Consider the following 23,532-nt stretch of genomic DNA (forward strand, 5'->3'; position numbering starts at 1 on the left):
ACCCAGCACAGCGCCTGGCCAAGCTGAGTGAACTTGTGCTGAGTGATTCGGTAAATGAAGAGAGGAGTGAAGGCAAGGATAGCTGGGCGAGAGCAGGGGGCTTCTTTGGGCACCAGACACACACCTGAGGAGGGGCCACCAGGCAAAGGATGGGGGTGAGGGCTCACAAGAAGCAGGATGGAGGTGTGGTCCAGAGAGCCAGTCCTTTCTCCCCAGGCTCCACCAGCTGGAGCCATTCTGCAAATGGCAGGAATCAAAGTAGTGATCAGGCCTCAGCCACTGTCCGAGTGAAATCCCCAACCCCTTGGCTTGGGTCCCTTCCCAGGCAGGCATGGAGGGAAATCATGGGCCTTGGAGTCAAGGAAGCTGGGGGCACTCGCAGCTCTAACCTCTTGTGAGCTGTGTGTGTGGACTCCATCCAGTAGGTCAATCTCTCTGAGCCTCCTCAGCCCCCTATCTATAAAATGGAAATAATAATGGCTTCTATTAATACCTTGGAGAGTTGGGTTAGCACATAGTAGTTGGTCATATCAAAGGAGAAGAAGCAATGCCTTGTAACGACAAGCATAGCAGACAATAAACCAAGGATGCTGAAAACTGAAGCTCAAAGCTCCACAGAGAAGCTTCCATTTACAGTTGACCCTTGAACAACCTGGGGGTTAATCTCTGGTTATAAGCTAGACATAACATACACGTCTAACATAATACATATAACATATGTATAATATATACATACTGCTAAGTCACTTCAGTCGTGTCCGACTCTGTGCGACCCCATAGACGGCAGCCCACCAGGCTCCCCCGTCCCTGGGATTCTCCAGGCAAGAACACTGGAGTGGGTTGCCATTTCCTTCTCCAATGCATGACAGTGAAAAGTGAAAGTCAAGTTGCTCAGTCGTGTCCGCGACCCCATGGACTGCAGCCTCCCAGGCTCCTCCATCCATGGGATTTTCCAGGCAAGAGTACTAGAGTGGGGTGCCATTGCCTTCTCCAATACATATAACATATGTGTAACATATACATATAACATGTATATATATATGTAAAACTTAACCTGCATCAGGAGGAGCTGTTGGGAGACTCCAAGGGAGGGGGGGCTAGTCACCTGCTCCAGGGTCCACAGCTTTGCAAATAACCTCCAGCCTGCTGGCTTCCCTTCCAGTCCCTTCACATCTGTGACCTGGGCTAAACTCTCTCTCTCTGGTCCTAACTCCAAGCCCAACTTACTCATCCTTCCGCACCCTGACTCCAATGTTACCCTGAAAATGAACCCCCTACTGTAGCCGAGGTGACTTGGGAGTGGAAAGTAGTGTATGAACATGGGTTTACATAAACAATGTTCAAATAATAGTGTTTAGCATTTATATCTTCAAACCAGGTAACAGTTATTTTCAAACATACATGAATTATATGTAATCTTCGTCATGTCCTAAGCCAGGATATCCCAAAATCATCCACAGGTCAGGATCACATGGGTAATTTTAAAAGAATACTAGATTCTGAGCCCAAGCCTGGAGATTCTGAATCAACGTCTGTGTGGGTGCTTTTAGATTTGGGGGGTGAGAAAGTAGATTTTTTGAAAGATCCCAGGTGATTCAGTTGAGAAGTCTAACTTGGGATCTGCTGTCTTTAGCGGCAAAGAAAGTGGCTTCACTTTATTCATTAATTCAACTTTTTAAATTAATGAATTCATTAATTCAGTACTTTTGAGCCCCTTCTATCTATCTTTGTGTTGCAGGCGGGGTTTGGGGGGCAGGACATAAGCCAAAAAGCCCACAGGGCACAAACAGCAGTGTCTAACCACGAAGCTAGTCCCCACTCCCCAGCCTCAATGGAAAAACGCACCCAACACTGATTTCTCCCCTTCTGACATCCGTAGGGCTTAGTGTCTCTTCTCTACTGAAGAACAGAGCGAGTCAAACTCTTTGCTCATATAGTGTCACCCCTCAGGCTCCTCTTGTCTATGAGATTCTCCGGGCAAGAACACTGGAGTGGGTAGCCATTCCCTTCTCCAGGGGATCTTCCCATCCAGGGATTGAACCTGGGTCTCCTGCATTGTAGGCAGATTCTTTACCATCTGAGCCACCAGGGAAACCCCAAGAATAGAGCAGGAGTACATATTAAGTAAGGATCTGGTAAGTGCCAAGCACTAAATTCAGTGTGTAACTAAACCTATGATTGAATTTAAGCCATACATTGTATGGTACTTACTGTTTTTTAAAATTTCATTTATTTGGTTGTGCCAGGTCTTGTCTGCGGTACGAAGGGTCTTCAATACTCATTGTAGCACGAGGGATCATTCAGTTGCAGCACGTGAACTCTTAGTTGTGACATGTGGGTTCTAGTTCCCTGACGAGGGACCAAACCCAGGCATTGGGAGTGCGGAGCCTCAGCCACTGGACCACCAGGAAGGTAGTTCTTATTACTTCACATTATGAATGAGGACACAGAGGCTGAAGAACTCACATAAGTTCACAATGCTAGCAAGGGACAGGGCACACCTTTCCACCGGAAGTGTGTGCTGCTTAAGTGCAGGGTCTCGGCTTCCTATTTTTTTTATGATTAATCACAGTGCATCCTGCTTAATCAGTCATTCATTCAAAAAACGGATAAACCACCCACTGTGTGCAAGGCACTTGACTGTGGTGGGGGGGGATAAAAAAGACCCTGTCCTCAGAGTGCAGTTTAGCAGGTGAACTTGAGCAACTAGCACATAATTCAGAGGAAACGTATGAGTGCCTCCCAGGAGAGGGGCAGTAGCAAGTGATCAGAATCCGTGGAGAGAAATTCCTTCCAGCTTCAGGACTCGGAATGCCAGAAATCCAGAGGTCCTTGGCAAGCACGGAGGTCTTATTTCATCAGAGAGGTGACACAACTCACGCAAGGTCACACAGTTGGGTGTGCCATAAATACATGATGAATCGAAGGAGATTATTCACTAACTCCAATTACATCTTAACCGCTAATAACTTGGCGCTGGCTCCCCTAATGGGATTTCCTCCTTGGACATCAACTTCCCCTCCCCCTTCCGCTGACATCGGCCAATTAGAGAAGGGCAGGTGCTGTGATTGGGGTCACCATGAGAGCAAGGGATGAAGAGGACCACAGCTCACCCTCACCCAAAGCTGAGAAGGAGGTGATCAGTTTCAGGTGCTCACAGCCTCTTGTGACAGCGTCTAAGAGAAGCTCACCCACATGGCACTTGGATGTCCATGTCCAAGTGCCCCCAACATGAATGCCTACAGTATCCTTTCCGCACCATGTTGAAGACCGGCAGGCATGGGGGGAGATCTAGAGCTGTACAGAGAGACACTGAGGCAGATCAGCAGACCTGAAGACAGACACAGGCAAGGAGAGGAACGATAGCCCAAGAAACACACGTATACCTGAGCACAGACCGGGCACTGCCACCAAACTAGCTACTGAGAGAGTCACGGAGATCCAGAAAGATGCGGGCAGGCACAAAGGCATTCTGGGCAGATTCAGGTATCCACTGATTTATTCCCCTGGAATATATGCGTGCTTGAGTGCTCAGTCGTGTCTAACTCTCTGCAGTCCCATGGACTGTAGTCCACCCAGCTCCTCTGTCCATGGGATTTTCCAGGCAAGAATACTGGAGTGGGTTGCCATTTCCTCCTCCAGGGGATCTTCCCGACCCAGGGATCAAACCCGCATCTCCTGTGTCTCCTGCATCATAGGTGGACTCTTTACCTGCTGAGCCATCAGGGAAGCCCATTGGAATGTACGAGGCACCTACTGTGTGCAGGTGCAGGGCGCTCTTTGTCCACACAGAGCTCATGCTCTGGTGGGAGAGAGCAGGCATGGGAACAGCAATTACAATACACGGAGCAAGAAACACAAAGCTGAAAAGCAGCCCGGAGAAGCATAAAAAGACAGCCAGGGAGGAAAAGACACAAAGAGAAAGCCAGAGGTGCTGAGAAAGAGGAAAGCAGAGGTGAAAACACACAGAAGTGCTTAGAGAGAGCAAGAGATGTGCACAGACACACACACACACATGCCAGCACCTCTGCTCTGCATGGTGGAGTACAGAAGAGGTTCCTGCCCAGAGCCCCCTCTCAGCAGACCCAAAGCTTCCTCCCATGAGGATATGAGAGTGGGGCTTGGGGATGTCTAAGGTTTCTCCCGCAGGGGCCCAGTAGGCTCAGGTGTGGGAAGGGTCAGGCCCCGAGGATGGCAAACAAGATCTGTAGATGTGGGCAGAGAAGAGCAAGATGGCAGCTGCTGACACTGCTTCCCATCACCCACTGTCCCGGGAGCCAAGGCCACCAGCCCAGCTCCTGCACATTCTCCATGATGACTATGTTTGGGTCAGCATTCCTCTGCCACCAACCAAGAGCCCTTCAGCTGGCCCACTGCACAGGAAGGGGGTCTCCTGACCTTAAGAAAGTCCCCTCGGGATTCTCTGGTGGCTCAGTGGTTAACGAATCCTCCTGCCAATGCAGGAGACTCGGGTTCAATCCCTGGTCCAGGGAGATCCCACATGCCTCTGGGCAACTAAGCCCATGTGCCACAACCACTGAGCCTGTGATCTGAAGCCCAGGAACCGCAACTACTGAGCCTGAGCGCCTAGAACCCATGCTCCACAAGAAGAGGAACCACCACAATGAGATGCCCGTGCTTGCCACAACTAGGAAAAAAGCCCATGCAGGAACAAAGACAAAGCACAGCCAAAAACAAATAAATAGATAACATTTTTTAAAGAAAAAGTCCCCAGTCACCTAACCTGGAACATGCAGTCCTGAAATCTAACATCCTTTCAGTCTAACTCGAATCTCTCCAACTGGGGCTTAGCTCCACCTCCAGTGGTAGAGGGCAGGAGCTCAAGGTCACAAAGCCTCTTTCCAGGATGCCCGCTTCATTCTGATCACCTGCTCAGGAGCCTGGCCCCCTGGAAGTCACCCAAAGTGGCACCCCTCGGAGAGGTTCTAGACCCAGCTTCATTAGACAGAGGGCAAGTCAGGGACAGGATGGGGAGGAGGAACTGGCCCAAGATTTTGAAGAGGTGGAATTGGAAAGGGATCCTGACTCCTCACAGGCAGGCTAAGTCATTTCAGCCAAGTCTGAATCTGTGCAACTGCATGAGCTGTAGCCCGCCAGGCCCCTCTGTCCAGGGGATTCTTTGGGAAAGAATACTGGAATGAGTTGCCATTCCCTTCTCCTCATAACACAGCCCTTTACCCCACAGCCCCTGGCCTCTGGTTCCTGGTGGAAGCCAGGAGCCCCTGGCTGACCTGAACCCAAGGGGACACAGTCCACACCTCGAGGACTGGAGAGGGTTTGGATGCAGTAGTCTTAGAGGACATGAGCTTGTCCCAGTACCCCACCCAAGCCCTACACACGTCTAACAGCACAGGTCAGGCACCCCACGGGTCACCCGCCATGGCCAGCCCCCTCCCGCCACCTGAGCCCAGGGGCCACCTCATTTCCTCAGCATCCTTCCTCCTGCCATGTTTCCATTCATTCAACAATTGTCTGTTGAGAGCCTCCCCCTGGGCTGAGCACTGGGATGTGGAAGTGATAAAAACTAGACTCCCTGAAGGGGCTGATGAACCGGGTTGGAAGCCCGAGGGAGGCCCACGCAGGGCCAGTAACCTCACAAAAGGCCCAATCGGAGTAGAGGGGCTGCAGGGCAGGGGCTCACCCACCCGGTGCCCCCTGCCCAGGGCCTCTGCACCCCACAAGTCCCTCGACCCCTACTCTCCTACCCAGCGCCGCCCAGCCTGGCCATCCCCCGACCGCGTGTGCCCGGCCCAGGCCACCCTCTGATTCTGCTCGCACCCCACCGGCCTCTGCCACCTGATCGTGACTTTGACCCTGACCATGACCCCGTGCTTGTGCTGCCAGAAGCCGCCAGACTGCCCTCCTGCCGGCGAGCCGCGGGCTCAGTTGCCTCCACGGCCCGTAGCACACCAGCCCTGTGGAGAGCGCGCGCGCGCGCCCGCCGCTCCCGGGACGTCGGGGGCCGGGGCGCGCGCTGCGCCTCCAGAGGCTGTGCCCGGCGCGCCCCCCGCATGTTAAGTGCGGGGCCCAGACTTAAGTAGCAATTAAGGCTGCCAGAGAAGAAAGAGGAGGGCAAACAGCCTGTTTATTTCCCTCCCTCCTCTATCCCCATTACACACACACCTCGTAGATGGAAGAAAAGAGGGTAAGAGTGAGAGAAAAAGGGGGAGGAGGGGAAAAAAAACTAAACCAAACATCACTGCAATTAGGAGAGCCGGCTGGGGGAAAAAAAAAAAAAAGATATGTATTAAATGGATGTTTCTGCACAAAAACCCCAGGCTGACAACATCTCTGGCCTTGTAAGGGGGAAATGACCGTGCCTCGGTGTTTACATAGCCGAAATCAGGGGGAATTATGCTGTCATACTGACAACTGTAGGAGGACAATTTTAAAATTACACCGTTCAACACCTTTAATGATTTGTAACAGAAGAGGTGTGGCTACTCCTATTAAATGTGTTGCCAAATCAATAAAAGGGATAATTGGAGTTGTTAGAGCAAATTATAGCCGCGTCTCTTCTGTTGCTGTACAATGTTCCCTTGTAAACTGCTATTACAGGCAGTGCCGTATTTCTCTCTTATTTGGCCGCTTTGTAATGAGTTGGCATTTTGCGGCATAATAGTTCCACTTTCTTTTATGGAGCTCTTACTTTAACTTTTTCTGCTTTGTGCAGCCTATAATTTCCTCGCCCTCCCAGCCTCCCTGCCTGTTTTCAGAGGTGGCCGCACTGCCTGTCAGCAGCCTCTGGGTGATAAACTATATTATTTCACATTATTTTCAGGCCTTTTCAATTGGCAGTCGGATGGGGCTGAGGGGTAGATGAGTCTGAAGGGATGGGGCTGTGGAAGGCAGGGAGAGAGGAGACAGGGCCAGGAGGAGAACTAAAAATTCACAGAAATGGAAAGGAAAGGGGATGGGCAGGGGGTCTGAGGCGAATCTGAATCCCAGGGGCGGGGGGCCTGGCCCTTCAAACACAGGACTTGGCAGAGGCTTCTGAGCTGAGCAGAGACTCTGCCTGGTGACTTGGCTATTGGTGTGATGAGGGGAGGGTGTGTTGCAGAACCCTGCCAGACCCCAGCTTCCCCCTCAGCACCCTGGAATCTCTGCCTTTCCCTGCTCCTAAAAAGAGCTATTATTTCTCCCTACCCCGGCCCCATCCACCCACTTCTCTGCCTCAGCAGAAAGAAGCAGGCATCCAGAGCTAAAGCCAGGCCACTGAAGGAGTGAAGAAGCTGCACTCCTGGAAGCATCTAGGAACCCAGATGGATGGAGGAGCCTTAGAGGATGGACCATTCCCATTACAGACAAAGCCTGAAACCGCAGGGAATTCTAAAGCACCGTAGTCACAGCAGAGGCAGGGAGATGGAGACCATTGCAGGCCTGTTCCTGGGCATGTATCAGGAAACCAGAAGCCTAGCTTCCAGGCCTGAAAGTGCCACCTCTCACCTCACCCACACACAGGCTTTGGACCCTGGCTGGAGAGGACTGTGCCCCTGGGCAGCTCTGGACCTGCCTTGCGGTATGTACCATTCAGTTCCCAAGACAGCGACAAAAATTCTAGCCCAGATAAACCTGACTCAGTCAGTCCCTGCGTCGGGTTACAGGACAATCAGTCGGAATCACTGAGAGGTCTCAGTGAAAGACAATTGGAAGCGAAACACCACTTTATTACTTCCATGGGGCTACCATCCCTGGAACCCATCTGCTGCCAAGCAGCGTGGCAGCGAGACCGGCTCGGATGAGCAGATAAGACTTGATGGTGAGCAAATAAGATCCATCTGCAATGAGCAGCATCAATTTGCTTGCCAACAATGAACAAAGTCCTAATTCTCTATGGTAGGTGCCTTATGGCCTTTGGAGTGTCCTCTTGTTTCTATCCTTCATGGTTCAGGCTAACTTTTTTTTTCCCCCAAGAAAGCAAATGAAAGTCAGCTTGCTTAGGTGCGATGAGAAGAAGTTTTAGATGATTAAGGTTTGAGTGAATGCCATTTAGCCTGTGACAGATTTCCAGGTACCTGTCACCAAGCTCCCTAATTTGAGCAATAATCAGTCCCATACAATCCCAGCAAAATGAAAACGTGTGGACAGTCCCATAGCATCTGCTTTCAGCAAGAAGGTGACATTTTTCTTTATACTGGTCTGTACTGACAGTACTTCAATTCAAAGAGTTAACTATCAATCCAACCCAGGTTAACAGTCTCTGATATTCCAGGCACTGTACTGACTGTTAGGGATCCAGTGGCGAACAAAAAAGACATCATCATTGCCCTCCAGGAGGACACTGCAAATGCCATAATGAGCAAGACAGGTGTCAGGCTTGCTCCTATGCAGCTTATGGTCTAGTAGCAAAGCTAGACATCAATCAAATCATCATATTAGTATGTAATTGCAGAATGTGATGAATACTGGGAAGGAAATTTAAGCAGGAAATTTACACACTACACGTTAGGAATACCACTCACTGCACATGTACTGGGCAGATGAGACTAGAGAGGCCCAAAGCAGGAAGAGGAAGACTGGTTCTGGTGGGCTATAGTCCATGGGGTCACAGAAGAGTCAGACACAAGTTAAATGTAAGTATACACTGTGACCCAGAGTAAAGCCCGCCAAAAGACATGAGCTTTATTTTTATTTGTAGTAGCAAAAAACCAGAAACAACTCAAATGTCCAACAACTGCAGAGTGGGCAAATAAACCATGGTCCGTCCACAGTGCAACATCATACAGCAATGACAAAGAACAGTCTACTGTTAAACACACAGATGAATCTTGCAAGAGAAGATGTACTGTATGTTTCTATTTATATGAAGTTCAAAATGGGCAAACAAATCTATAAGGACAGCGATCAGAATAACTTATTTTGGGGAGGGATAATGACCATGACATGTGGTAAAGCTGGGAACTTCTATATCTCCATCTGGAAGGTGGTTACAATAGGGTAAAAACTCATCAAACTGCATTTCAGGTTTGCATACTTTGCTAAATGTTGCACCTCAAAAAAAGCTTAGTGAAAAGAATTGACAGTGGTTTCGACTAGGAAGGTGGCAGAGGTGATGGCGAGATGTGGACAGAATAGAGAGAGAGTTAACAGGTAAGATAATACCTACCTAGCTTGCCTTGCCAAAGTGTCCTGAGACTTGAATGAGATCATATACAGGAAAGGTTGTCAGCCAGTGGCTTTCTTGCTGTGAAAATTCCAACTAAAACAAAAAGAATTCCCGGCTCAGAGCTAATTTGTTTTAGATGGCCCCACAACACCCACCTCTCCCACACCCCAGAGGAAGAGCATAATGAAAGTGTTTGCCCGAAGTATGGGATTCCTTGTTTTACAGAAGATGTAGTTTCAACTAGAAGCCGCAGCAGCAGCCTGGGACCAACTGGGGCTGGGAGACACGCAGGGCTTCCTGGTAGTAAAGAGGCCACTTGCTTTCTAGCTGCAATGTAACCACTAGTGGCTGCCCCCAAGTCCCTCTTTATCCTAATTGCATTGAATCACACCATTTTCCTGTGATAACGGGATTTCCACGGATGGCATGGGGTTGCAGCTAAGACCGGATAAGGCGGCTGCTAGTGAAATAGGATGAGAGCGCCTAAGGGGAGGCCATGGAGAGCTTCCCCAGTGCCCTCCCCCACAGCCATGTGCGGTAGGCATTTCTAACACATAAGGGCATTAAAGAAGGGGAAGGGGTTGCCCAACCCAAGCTGGCGGGAGCAGAACTAAAATGTGAAATTCAGGTCTGGTCCACTGCCCTGCTGCTCTGCTAGTGCTGTCCCTCCTTCCCCACAGCCCAAGCTCTGAAAGCATCAACTATCAGTTCCGTTCAGTCGCTCAGCCATGTCTGACTCTTTGCGACCCCGTGGACTGCAGCATGCCAGGCTTCCCTGTCCATCACCAACTCCCAGAACTTGTTCAAACTCATGTCCATTGAGTCAGTGATGCCATCCAACCATCTCATCCTCTATCATCCCCTTTTCCTCCTGCCTTCCATCTTTCCCAGCATCAGGGTCTTTTCCAGTGAGTCAGTTCTTCACATCAGGTGGCCTAAGTATTGGAGCTTCAGCTTCAGCATCAGTCCTTCCAATGAATATTCGGGACTGATTTCCTTAAGCTGAAAATTCCTTAAGTTGCCATAGTTGAAAGCATCAACTACAGCAAAGCCGAATTCACCATCCTTGACAGACATAGGCCTAGATATAAAGTGTCACTGGTTAGTAACCTCATTCAGCAGACCCCTCTCTTTTTGATCCCTAGAGGGGCCCCACTTCATGGCTTACTCATCTTGAAGGTCCCCCAGGGAGCAGCACTGCTCAGAAGGGGAGAGTCCACCACGGCACTCATAATGTGGACATGGCCCAGTTGTATCTGCCCTGAAAGTTTCTCAGGCCAAGATCAATCTGGTCATGGTCCACGGGGTGGAATTGTGGGTCTAGATCAAGTTCCTGTCTGTGAGCATGATGGGCAGCAAAAGACCCATCATGGGGGAAACCTTGGGTTCGCCTACACGGGGACCCTCCAGTCCACCTGCACACATGGTGGATGAGACCTTCCAGGTGGGAAGAACACTTACCCATCTCCTTTAGTCTTAGGATGTTGTCCACTCCTCTGAGTTCTAAAATCTGAGGATCTCCCCACCCTCGGTGGGTGATTGGAAATTCTGAGGCTTCCTTCAGCATGCTCAGGGAACAGTGCAGTTTTGAAATGTTCTCCAGTCCAGGGAAAATGTCCAGCTTAGGACAGTGAAGAAAAGTCTCAGTCCAAAGACTCAAAGTGGAAGAGAAAACCTATTTTTCTTCAATGCAAATTAATTTCCATTTGGAGTCTTCATTCCACTAGTAACGGGGGTTAGGGGGGTGGGGGGGGTGTGGACAATTCAGTCTCAGGCATTTCTGTTTTTTCTCCAGCTCTTTTCCTTTCCCTAGACTTGTAAGTTACAGCGGTGTATATAGTACTGATGTCAAGGAGGGACCATATGACTCAGCATGTTATCTGTTCACTCTCTAAGAGGGTCTTCTTTCTTGGCAAAAGTTACACCTTCAGGTCTGTGTTGTATGGGACCGTGATGGAAAGCACATGGTGATTTGCTGCTCCTATCCTGGGAATGGGACCCCCTGCAGCCACAGGTGCCAACTGTCTAGAGTCACCTCTCAGCTACGCCCTCTGGGATCTTGGGGCCTCATCATCTGAGGTCCAGCAACACCTAAATTCTCAGCCTGGAAACAGTGTCCATTCCCCTCAAGCGCCTGAGGTTTTGAAGACCTAAGCTAGAAAGGTCTTCATGATCTCCACTTTCTACCCTGCTACGGTACTGAGGGGTGGAGGGAGGGGAAGTTGTAAAGGCTGAAAAGAAAAAACAATAAGCATTTCAAAAATACCCCACAAGAGTGATAGTTATGTAGTACTTTTATTCAACAGTAAACATTTATTGTACATGTAGAATGTGCCAAGTGAAATGCTGAGGTTAGGGGAAAAAAAAGACCCAAAGACCAAAAGTACTATAGGAGACTGTGATGTAAAGGGAAAGTCACACTCTGGCCTCACACTGCCTGAGTTCTTTCTAATCATGGCTCTGTTACTCCAGCCCTGGAACTTCGTGCAAGTCCATACCTCTCTACCTTCAGTTTCCTCATCCATAAAATGGACTCAACACATGGTTTAAATGCAGCAATATTTATCTTTTCTAAAGTAACTAAACACAGTGGTTGGCACACAGCAGGTGCCTATTAATTGTGGTAATTATGCCAAGGAAGCCATAAGAGCTCAGAGGAGAAGTAGCTGAGCGCCAAGTGACATAAAAGCAACAAGGAAGGGATTTCCCTGTGGCCCAGCAGTCAAGAATCCGTCTTACAACTAGAAAAGACACATGTACCCCAATGTTCGTTGCATCACTATTTACAATAGCTAGAACATGGAAGCAACCTAGATGTCCATTGACAGATGAATGGATAAAGAAGCTGTGGCACAATGGAATATTACTCAGTCATAAAAAAGAACACATTTGAGTCAGTTCCAATGAGGTGGACGAGCCTAGAGACTATTATACAAAGTGAACTAAGAAAGAGAGATATAAATATATACTGATGCATATTTGTGGAATCTATAAAGATGGTACTGACGAATTTATTTTCAGGTCAGCGATGGAGAAACAGACATAGAAAACAGACTTATGGGCACAGCAGGAGGGGAGGAGGGAGAGGGTGAGACATATGGAGAGAGTAAAATGGAAACTTACAATATCGTATGGAAAATAGACAGCCAATGGGAATTTGCTGTATGACTCGGGGGGACTCAGACAGGGACAAGGTAACAATCTGGAAGTGCGGGATCGGGAGGGAGATGGGAGGGAGGTCCAGGAGGGAGGGGACATGGGTGGACCTATGGCTGACTCTTGTTGATGTATGACAGAAAACCACAAGATTCTGTAAGGCAAGTATCCTTTAATTAAAAAAAAAAAAAGTGGCCAAAAAAAAAAAAATCTGCCTTACAAGGCAGGGGACGCAGGTTCCATCCCTCGTCTGGGAACTAAGATCCCACATGCCACAGAGCAGCTAAGCACGCACTCCACAACTCCTGAGCCCATCTGACACGACCAGAGCCTGTGTGCCGCAGTGAAAGGTCTGTATGACACAGTGAAGATCCCCCGAGCTGTGACTAAGACCCAACGCAGACAAATAAATAATATTTTTAAAAGCAATAATTATGTGCTAAATGATCTTTTTACTTAAAAAAATATACTTAAGTATAGAGGGAAAAAGAAAATAAGGGAGCAATCAACCATAGTCTCAACACCCAGAATTCACACTATGAGAATCCTGGGACATCTTTTTTTTCCCCCCCTAAAGTAAAACCACCCTATTGCTTTTGTAAGCATTATCCACATTTATTCTAAAAATTCAAACAATGACTAAAAATTCCAAGCTGAGAGTAAACAAATTCACTTCATATCTCACCACTTGGTCACTGATGGATTTTTAGGCTGGGGAATGTGGGGGTGATGATGGGGTTTGAGTATTAGAAAGATCACAGACTGCTGGGTGGGGGACGGTCTGGAGGTAGACCAGGGAAGAGGCAGGAAACAACGAGATCCCCCCCTACGCGGTGACAGTGGGAGAGAAAGCAGAGGACAAGCTGGATTGGGATGGACGGTGGGGGCACGCCCTCCAGTAGGCATTCTGAACGCTTTCCTTGCTTCCAGCTGAGTCCCTAGAAAGCCATATAGCTGGACCGCACTAAGTTAGCCTTCTGCAGGATCGCCTTCACTGGGTCTGAGCTTTCACACTGTGCCCTCAGCTTTTATTGAGGGCAGATGCCAGAAACAGCCACATGAGGATCAGGGCTGGCTGCACCTGCTGTAAATCTCCGATGGAAGCCTTTGTCCACTTGCTCTCTGAGTCCCTGAGCAACAACTCGGGTGATGGCTACCTATTTGAATGTAGTAGCAGGGAATGTCAATCCTAAAGGAAATCAGTCCTGAATATTCATTGGAAGGGCTGATGCTGAAGCTGAAACTCCAATCCTTTGGCCACCTGATGCGAAGAGCTGACTCACTGAAAAAGACTCTGATGCTGGAAAAGATTGAAGGCAGGAGGAAAAGGGGACGACAGAGGATGAGATGGTTGGATGGCATCACTGACTCAATGGACATGAGTTTGAACAAGTTCTGGGAGTTGGTGATGGACAGGGAAGCCTGGCGTGCTGCAGTCCATGGGGTCGCAAAGAGTCGGACACAACTGAGCGACTGAACTGAACAGGGAATGGGGCTTCCCTGGTGGCTCAGTGGTAAAGAATCTGCCTGCCAATGCAGGAGACACAGGTTCAACCCCTGTGTTGGGAAGATCCCCTGGAGAAGGAAATGGCTACCCATTCCAATATTCCTGCCTGGGAAATCCCATGGACAAGGGTTACAGTCCATGGAGTCATAATGAGTCAGGCACAACTTAGTGACTAATCCACAATAGCAGCCAGGGAACAGTTTGTTTCTCTTGAAAAAAAAAAAAAAGTAGCAAATTTTATTCTCCCAGATAATGAAAATGATGTGATCCAATATTTTTCCCCTTTTGCCCTTGTTGCCAAGAAGCTCAGAGCCTAATTTCATGTTCTATCAGCTCTATACCTAGACACCTTTACCTCTTCACTGCTTTTCCATTTTTATTTTGATAACTTTGTTGCAACGTATCTTTTGAGAAAATCTTTTATGAAATAAAAACTCCCACTTTGAGGCCAGTGGACAATAGATGTTGGGAAAGTGTTTGATGAGTGAATGAAGGAATAAATTAAAAAGTCAGATTTTAATTCTGCTTGGGAGCCAAGCAGGGTGATTCAGAGGCAGATACCTCTTGTGGCCATGGGTGCAGCCCACAGGAAATAATAGGGCATTTAAGGAATTAATAAGGAATTAATGAAAGAGTCTCTTCTGGGTTGAGTACATATAACTTATTCTCAGAGCCTAAGTACTATTCAGGAAACACTGAGCCAGTGAAGGGAAGAAACAAAAATACGGTATGAGTGTGTGTGTGTGTGTGTGTGTGTGTTTGATCTTCTGAACTACCCTGGCAACAACTACCCTCTGCCTATCAAATTTCTGCCTGTCCTTGAGTGTGTAAGGCAATTTACCCCTGGATCCCAGTACATGATTATAATTGTAACCCAATATAGGATCTTACAAGAGGCTTCCCAGGTGGCTCAGTGGTAAAGAATCCGCCTGCCCGTACAGGAGATGCAGGTTCGATCCCTGAGGTCAGGAAGATCCCCTGGAGGAGAATATGGCTACCCACTCCAGTATTCTTGCCTGGAGAATCCCATGGACAGAGGAGCCTGGTGGGCTCCAGTCCATGGGGTCGCTAAGAGTTCGATATGACTTAGTAACTGAGCATGAATACATGGTTATCTTAGAAACATATTGCCTCTCATTCCATTTTCCAACAGCCCTGTGAAGGGCATGGTGCTAGCATTGTCTGTATTCTGCAGACGAAAATAATCGGGGGTCTCGAGCTGTGCGGCCCCTTAAGGTTGGCCACTAGCCATACGTAGCTACCAAACACTTGAAATTTGTCTAGTCTGAATTGAATTTGGCTCTCAGTACAAAATACACAAATGACTTCAAAAACAGTTCCCCCAAAATGTAAAATATCTCATTAATAAGTTTTATGTCGATTACTTGTTGAAATGACAATATTTTCATTATATCAAACTAAATAAAATATACTCTAGCTAACTAATTAAAATAGACTCTAAATTCACCTGCTTCTTTTTAGTTTTAAAATGCGGCTACTAGGAAATTCAGACTCAAACATACAATGGTGTTCTGGATTTCTGTATACATAGATAGTATTTATTCCATATAAAAACATTTCCGAATAAATAGATAGTAAATACTTTAGCGCCTGCGGGCCATACGGTCTCTGTCACAATCACTCTGCCACTGGAGTGCGAAAGATGATATCAGCCAGAGGTGATAGTCGGTAAATGGGAGTGGCTGTGCTCCAACGATTATATTTACAGAAACGGCCAGCAGGCTGAGCAGTAATTGACTGATTCTTGCTCGAGAGCAAAAAGCAGCAACATAATGCAAGAGCTCAGGACTGGAAAGAACTGAGGTTTGTATCTGCCTCTGCCTGTTGCCAGCTGTGTAACCGCGAGTGGATTACTTAACTACTCTGAGCCTCAGTTCTTTGCATGAGGTGGCCAAAGTACTGGAGTTTCAGCTTCAGCATCAGTCCTTCCAATGAATGTTCAGGACTGACTTCCTTTAGGATTGATTGTTTGGATCTCCTTGCAGTCCAACAGACTCTCAAGAGTCTTCTCCAACACCACAGTTCAAAAGCATCAATTCTTCATCGCTCAGCTTTCTTCACAGTCCAACTCTCACATCCATACATGACCACAGGAAAAACCATAGCCTTGACTAGACGAACCTTTGTTGGCAAAGTAATGTCTCTGCTTTTGAATGTGCTATCTAGGTTGGTCATAACTTTCCTTCCAAGGAGTAAGCGTCTTTTAATTTCATGGCTGCAGTCACCATCTGTAGTGATTTTGGAGCCCAGAAAAATAAAGTCTGACACTGTTTCCACTGTTTCCCCATCTATTTGCCATGAAGTAATGGGACCAGATGCCATGTTTTCTGAATGTTGAGGTTTAAGCCAACTTTTTCACTCTCCTCTTTCACTTTCATCAAGAGGCTCTTTAGTTCTTCTTTGCTTTCTGCCGTAAGAGTGGTGTCAACTACATATCTGAGGTTATTGATATTTCTCCTGGCAATCTTGATTCCAGCTTGTGCTTCAACCAGCCTGACATTTCTCATGATGTACTCTGCATAGAAGTTAAATAAGCAGGGTAACAATACACAGCATTCATGTACTCCTTTCCCAATTTGGAAACAGTCAGTTGTTTCGTGTCCAGTTCTAACTGTTGCTTCTTGATCTGTATTCAGATTTCTCAGGAGGCAGGTCAGGTGGTCTGATATTCCAATCTCTTCAAGAATTTTCCACAGTTTGTTGTGATCCACACAGTCAAAGGCTTTGGCATAGTCAATAAAGCAGAAATAGATGTTTTTCTGGAACTGTCTCTCTTTTTCGATGATCCAGCGAATGTTGGCAATTTGATCTCTGGTTCCTCTGTCTTTTCTAAATCCAGCTTGAACATCTGGAAATTCACGGTTCATGTACTGTTGAAGCCTGGCTTGGAGAATTTTGAGCATTACTTTACTAGCGTGTGAGATGATTGCAATTGTGCAGTAGTTTGAGCATTCTTTGGCATTGCCTTCCTTTGGAATTGGAATGAAAACTGACCTTTTCCAGTCCTGTGGCCACTGCTGAGTTTTCCAAATTTGCTGGCATATTGAATGCAGCACTTTCACAGCATCATCTTTCAGGGTTTGAAATAGCTCAACTGGAATCCCATCACCTCCACTAACTTTATTTGTAGTGATGTTTCCTAAGGCCCACTTGACTTCACATTCCAGGATGTCTGGCTCTAGGTGAATGATCACACTATCATGGTTATCTGGGACATGAAGATCTTTTTTTGTATAGTTCTTCCATGTATTCTTGCCACCTCTTAATATCTTCTGCTTCTGTTAGGTCCATACCATTTCTGTCCTTTACTGTGCTCATCTTTGCATGAAATGTTCCCTTGCTGCTGCTGCTGCTAAGTCGCTTCAGTCGTGTCCGACCCTGTGCGACCCCATAGACGGCAGCCCATAAGGCTTCCCCTTCCCTGGGATTCTCCAAGCAAGAACACTGGAGTGGGTTGCCATTTCCTTCTCCAATGCATGAAAGTGAAAAGTGAAAGTGAAGTCGCTCAGTTGTATCCAACTCCTAGCGACCCCATGGACAGCAGCCTCCCAGGCTCCTCTGTCCATGAGATTTGCCAGGCAAGAGTACTGAAGTGGGTTGCCATTGGTATCTCTAATTTTCTTGATGAGATCTCTAGTCTTTCCCATTCTATTGTTTTCCTCTATTTCTTTGCATTGTTCGCTGAGGAAGGCTTTCTTTTCTCTCCTTGCTATTCTTTGGACCTCTGCATTCAAATGGGTATATCTTTCCTTGGCAATATGGATCAAAAATCTTTAACAATTTATACCTTTGATCCTGTAATTCCACTTCAAGGACTCTATCTTAAGAAAATAATCAAAGATGTAGACAGAGATGTATGTACAAAGATGTTCACTCTAGTGTTATTTATAATAGTGAGAAAACTGGAAGCAACTTATACATTCTGTAATTAGCATAATGGCTAGATGAATGTTGATTTGATCAATACTGAGCAAACTATACAAATTATGTTTAAGATATTTAAAAGGAAAATGTGTTCATTGTAATGTCAAGTGGGAGAAGAGGTACAGGACTGTAAAACCATGTTATTCTAAGAGCAGAAGTACAGAGCACATATATTTGCATAGAAAAAAGATGCAAAAATGCACAGATATGCTGACCAGTGTTATCTCAGGGTGGAGGGATTATGTGTTGAATCTATTTTCTTTCTTTGTTGCTGTCTTTGTTTTCTAATATTCTTCATTTAAAATGTACTATATGTATTTTATACTCAGAAAATTAATATTATAAACACCTTAAGGCCTCAACCCAATCAAAATATGGGCAAAGCATATACATAGACGAGATATAAAAAGGGCAAAGAAGGACTTCCCTGGTGGTGCCGTGGATAAGAATTCACCTGCCAACGCAGGGGACACACCGGTTTGATCCCTGGTCCGGGAAGATCCCTCATGCCTCGGAGCAAATAAGCCTGTGCACCACAACCACCGAATCTGTGCTCTACACCCACAAACCGCAACCACTACAGTCTGCACACTCCAGGGCCTGAGAGACACAACTCACGAGCCCCTGTGTAGCGGCTGCTGAAGCCTGCTTGCCTAGAGCCCGTGTTTTGTAACAGGAGAAGCCACCAGAATGAGAAGTCTGCATTCTGCAACTAGAGAAAGCCCACATGCAGCAACAAAGACCCAACGCAGCCAAAAATCAATAAATAAATATAGTAGTGTGTATATGTCAAAAATACACAAATAAAGGGCAAAAAAATAGAAAAAAATAGCAAATAAACGTAAAGCTCCCCAATCTCAGTGGTAATCAGTCAAGTTAAAACAACACAAGTTTTTTTTCATACATCAGCTTAGCAAAAATGGGAAAAAGATGTATCAAAGGATACAAATCGATGAGGGACCTCTCATACACTTTGCAGGGAGCATGAAGCCTTTTTGGAGGATGGTTTGGCAACAGCTATAAAAATGTTAAGGCACGTTCTGGACCGTCTGCAATTCTACTTCTAGGTATTGAGCACATGTGCACTAAAGGGCTGTACTGGAATGTTCAGGGAAGCGCTGCTCATCACATTCAATATCAAAGAATTGGAAACAGCCCACCCGTCTGTCAATGGGGGAATTAAGGTGAACCCATTCAGGAAATACTAGGCAGAAGTTAAAAGAATAAGATTGACATTGACATTAATGAGAAAAGAGAAAAGCAAACTATAGAACAATACAAAAGAATGATGACGTATGGGGGAAAAATCCATTTATATAAATATACATATATGTGGTAGTGGTGGTGGTTTACTTGCTAGGTCATGTCCAACTCTTGCAACCCCGTGGACTGTAGCCCACCAGGTTCCTCTGTCCATGGGATTCTCCAGGCAAGAACACTGGAATGGGTTGCCATTTCCTCCTCCAGGGAAATCTTCCCAACCCAGGGATTGAATCCATGTCTCCTACATTGTAGGCAGATTCTTTACCAACCGAGCCACCATGGAAGCACACATACATAAATATATATATATATATATATATATATATATACACACATATATATTAAAGGAACATTTCATGCAAAGATGAGCTTGATAAAGGACAGAAAAGGTATGGACCTAACAGAGGCAGAAGATATTAAGAAGAGATGGCAAGAATATACAGAAGAACTGTACAAAAAAGATCTTCACGACCCAGATAATCACGATGGTGTGATCACTGACCTAGAGCCAGACATCCTGGAATGTGAAGTCAAGTGGGCCTTAGAAAGCATCACTATGAACAAAGCTAGTGGAGATGATGGAATCCAGTTGAGCTATTCCAAATCTTGAAAGATGATGCTGTGAAAGTGCTGCACTCAATATGCCAGCAAATTTGGAAAACTCAGCAATGGCCACAGGATTGGAAAAGGTCAGTTTTCATTTCAATCCCAAAGAAAGGCAATGCCAAAGAATGCTCAAACTACCGCACAATTGCACTCATCTCACATGCTAGTAAAGTAATGCTCAAAATTCTCCAAGCCAGGCTTCAGCAATATGTGAACCGTGAACTTCCTGATGTTCAAGCTGATTTTAGAAAAGGCAGAGGAACCAGAGATCAAATTGCCAACATCCGCTGGATCATAGAAAAAGCAAGAGAGTTCCAGAAAAACATCTATTTCTGCTTTATTGACTATGCCAAAGCCTTTAACTGTGTGGATCACAATAAACTGCGGAAAATTCTTCGAGAGATGGGAATACCAGACCACCTGATCTGCCTCTTGAGAAATTTGTATGCAGGTCAGGAAGCAACAGTTAGAACTGGACATGGAACAACAGACTGGTTCCAAATAGGAAAAGGAGTTCGTCAAGGCTGAATATTGTCACCCTGTTTATTTAACTTATATGCAGAGTACATCATGAGAAACGCTGGACTGGAAGAAACACAAGCTGGAATCAAGATTGCCGGGAGAAATATCAATAACCTCAGATATGCAGATGACACCACCCTTATGGCAGAAAGTGAAGAGGAACTGAAAAGCCTCTTGATGAAAATGAAAGTGGAGAGTGAAAAAGTTGGCTTAAAGCTCAACATTCAGAAGACAAAGATCATGGCATCCAGTCCCACCACTTCATAGGAAATAGATGGGGAAACAGTGGAAATAGTGTCAGACTTTATTTTTCTGGGCTCCAAAATCACTACAGATGGTGACTGCAGCCATGAAATTAAAAGATGCTTACTCCTTGGAAGGAAAGTTATGACCAACCTAGATAGCACATTCAAAAGCAGAGACATTACTTTGCCAACAAAGGTCCGTCTAGTCAAGGCTATGGTTTTCCCTGTGGTCATGTATGGATGTGAGAGTTGGACTGTGAAGAAGGCTGAGGGCAAAAGAATTGATGCTTCTGAACTATGGTGTTGGAAAAGACTCTTGAGAGTCCCTTGGACTGCAAGGAGATCCAACCAGTCCATTTTGAAGGAGATCAGCCCTGGGATTTCTTTGGAAGGACTGATGCTTAAGCTGAAACTCCAGTACTTTGGCCACCTCATGCGAAGAGTTGACTCATTGGAAAAGACTCTGATGCTGGGAGGGATTGGGGGCAGGAGGAGAAGGGGACGACAGAGGATGAGATGGCTGGATGGCATCACTGACTCGATGGACGTGAGTCTCAGTGAACTCTGGGAGTTGGTGATGGACAGGGAGGCCTGGTGTGCTGCAATTCATGGGGTCGCAAAGAGTCGGACACGACTGAGCGACGGATCTGATCTGATATATATATGAAAATTCTATCTCATAGCTCCTTGAAGGAAATGGAGATAGAATGGTAGAATGCGGCCGGAGTACAATGAGGCAACAGGGAGCTTCTCCCTTTGATTCCATAAGCTTCTCTTATTAAAAGCTTTGGGTCAATGGCTCTGGAGACAGGTTCAGTTTAGTTCAATTCAGTCTCTCAGTCATGTCCGATGATTTGCAGCCCCATGGACTGCAGCACGCCAGGCTTCCCTGTCCATCACCAACTCCTGGAGCTCGATCAAACTCATGTCCATCGAGTCAGTGACACCATCCAACCATCTCATCCTCTGTCAGCCCCTTCTCCTCCTGTCTTCAATCTTTCCCAGCATCAGGGTCTTTTCTAATGAGTCTGTTCTTCGTATCAGGGGAACTTCAGCTTCCCATGTATTGGAGCTTCAGCTTCAGCATCAATCGTTCCAATGAATATTCAGGACTGATTTCTTTTAGGATTGACTGGTTTAATCTCCTTGCAGTCCAAGGGACTCTCAAGAGTCTTCTCCAACACCACAGTTCAAAAGCATCAATTCTTTGGCACTCAGCTTTTTTTATGGTCAAACTCTCACATCCATACATGACTACTGGAAAAACCATAGCTTTGACTAGATGGACATTTGTTGGCAAAGTAATGTTTCTGCTTTTTAATATGCTGTCTAGCTTTGTCATAGCCTTTCTTCCAAGGAGCAAGCATCTTTTAATTTCATGGCTGGGCTGAAATCCTGGTTCCCCCACTTATTGCATGAGTCTGAGGAAGTCAATTAACCTCAAAACCTCAGTTTCCTCATCTATAAAATAGAGACAATATAGTACCTGTCTCATGAAGTTGTGGAGGAAATGAAATAGGGCAATACTTAGCACACGAAGCCTGGCACACAACTACCATCCCTAGAACCATAATGATCAGATGCACAGCACTTAAAATACTCCCATTAAATACTTGCACAAAGATAGAAATATTAAAAGGGCCAACAGATTTATATACACCTAAATGACAGTAAAGATCTCAAACTGGGGAAGGAGCTGTGAAGAGAAGTAGGTATGTGGCATACAGCAGATCATGAGTTTAAGAGCTTCACCTCTGGAGTCAGCTTGTCTCAGAATCTTCCACATGCTGGTTGTGCAAATTCTCTGCACCTTAGTTTCTCAGCATCTCAGTTTCCTCATCTACAGAGTACCAGTCGTACAAGGTTGTGAGGATAAAGTGAACTTATATGGGCTAAGCTTCTTGGGAAAGTGTTTGACACAGAGAAAGCATTAACTATTCTGGCTATTGCTACTGATAGTACTGTTTGTGCTGCTGCTGCTGCTAAGTCACATCAGTCGTGTCCGACTCTGTGCGACCCCATAGACGGCAGCCCCCCAGGCTCCCCCGTCCCTGGGATTCTCCAGGCAAGAACACTGGAGTGGGTTGCCATTTCCTTCTCCAATGCATGAAAGTGAAAAGTGAAAGTGAAGTCACTCAGTTGTGTCCAACTCTGTGCGACCCCATAGACTGTAGCCCACCAGGCTCCTCCATCCGTGGGATTTTCCAGGTAAGAGTACTGGACTGGGGTGCCATTGCCTTCTCTGGATAGTACTGTTAGCCGCACAGTAATAGTAAGGGTACTGCAACCACTGTGCTGTGCTTAGTCACTCAGTCGTGTTCGACTCCTTTTGATCCCATGGACTGTAGCCCACCAGGCTCCTCTGTACAGGGGGATTCTCCAGATAGGAATACTGGAGTGGGTGCCATGCCCTCCTCAAGGGGATCTTCCCAACCCAGGGATCGAACCCAGGTCTCCCACATTGCAGGCAGATTCTTCACCTTCTGAGCCAACAGGGAAGCCCAACAACCACCACAGCTATTGCTAAATGTCTTATCTCTCCCCAAGTGGCCCCCAGACTCCTCCAGGGCAGCAACAACATTTCATTCTTGTGAGCCCCTCACCAGTGCCTGACAGATAGTAGGCCCTTATATATTTGCAAGATTGCTATCACTGCTTTAGTTAGATGTATCGTTTCAAAACCAGAGCGTGAGGCAGCCAGAAGGAATGGGAAGAACAGGAGCTTTGGAGGATTGTGGCCTTGAATTCCAATCCTGGTGCCTATCCCACCTGGGTGACCTCCGGCTGGCATGTCATTGACTGGGTCTCCCTGATCCTCAGGCTCCTCACCAGTGAGATGGCTTAATAATATCTTATACCTGGTAAGGTCATTGAGAAAATAAAGGAGGTAATTCATGTAACCCCACCTCCCCAGCCCTCGATAGCTGTCCAACAATGTTGGCTCCTTAATGCTACTCTCTATGCTGGCCTCACAGGGATGGGAAAGGCAAGTGCATACTAAGGCTGCTTGGATGTTTGGATCATAATTAGACATCACCACACATCTATTCTGGAGAAGAAATGGCTACCCACTCCAGTATTCTGGCCTGGGCAATCCCATGGACAGAGGAGCCTTGTGGGCTACAGTCATGGGGGTCGCAAAGTCGGACACAACTGATCGA

Source organism: Bos grunniens, chromosome 19 (assembly GCF_055505025.1).
Source record: "Bos grunniens cultivar Pamir isolate PY7600 chromosome 19, Bosgru_T2T1.0, whole genome shotgun sequence".
In the NCBI taxonomy this organism is placed as follows: Eukaryota; Metazoa; Chordata; class Mammalia; order Artiodactyla; family Bovidae; genus Bos; species Bos grunniens.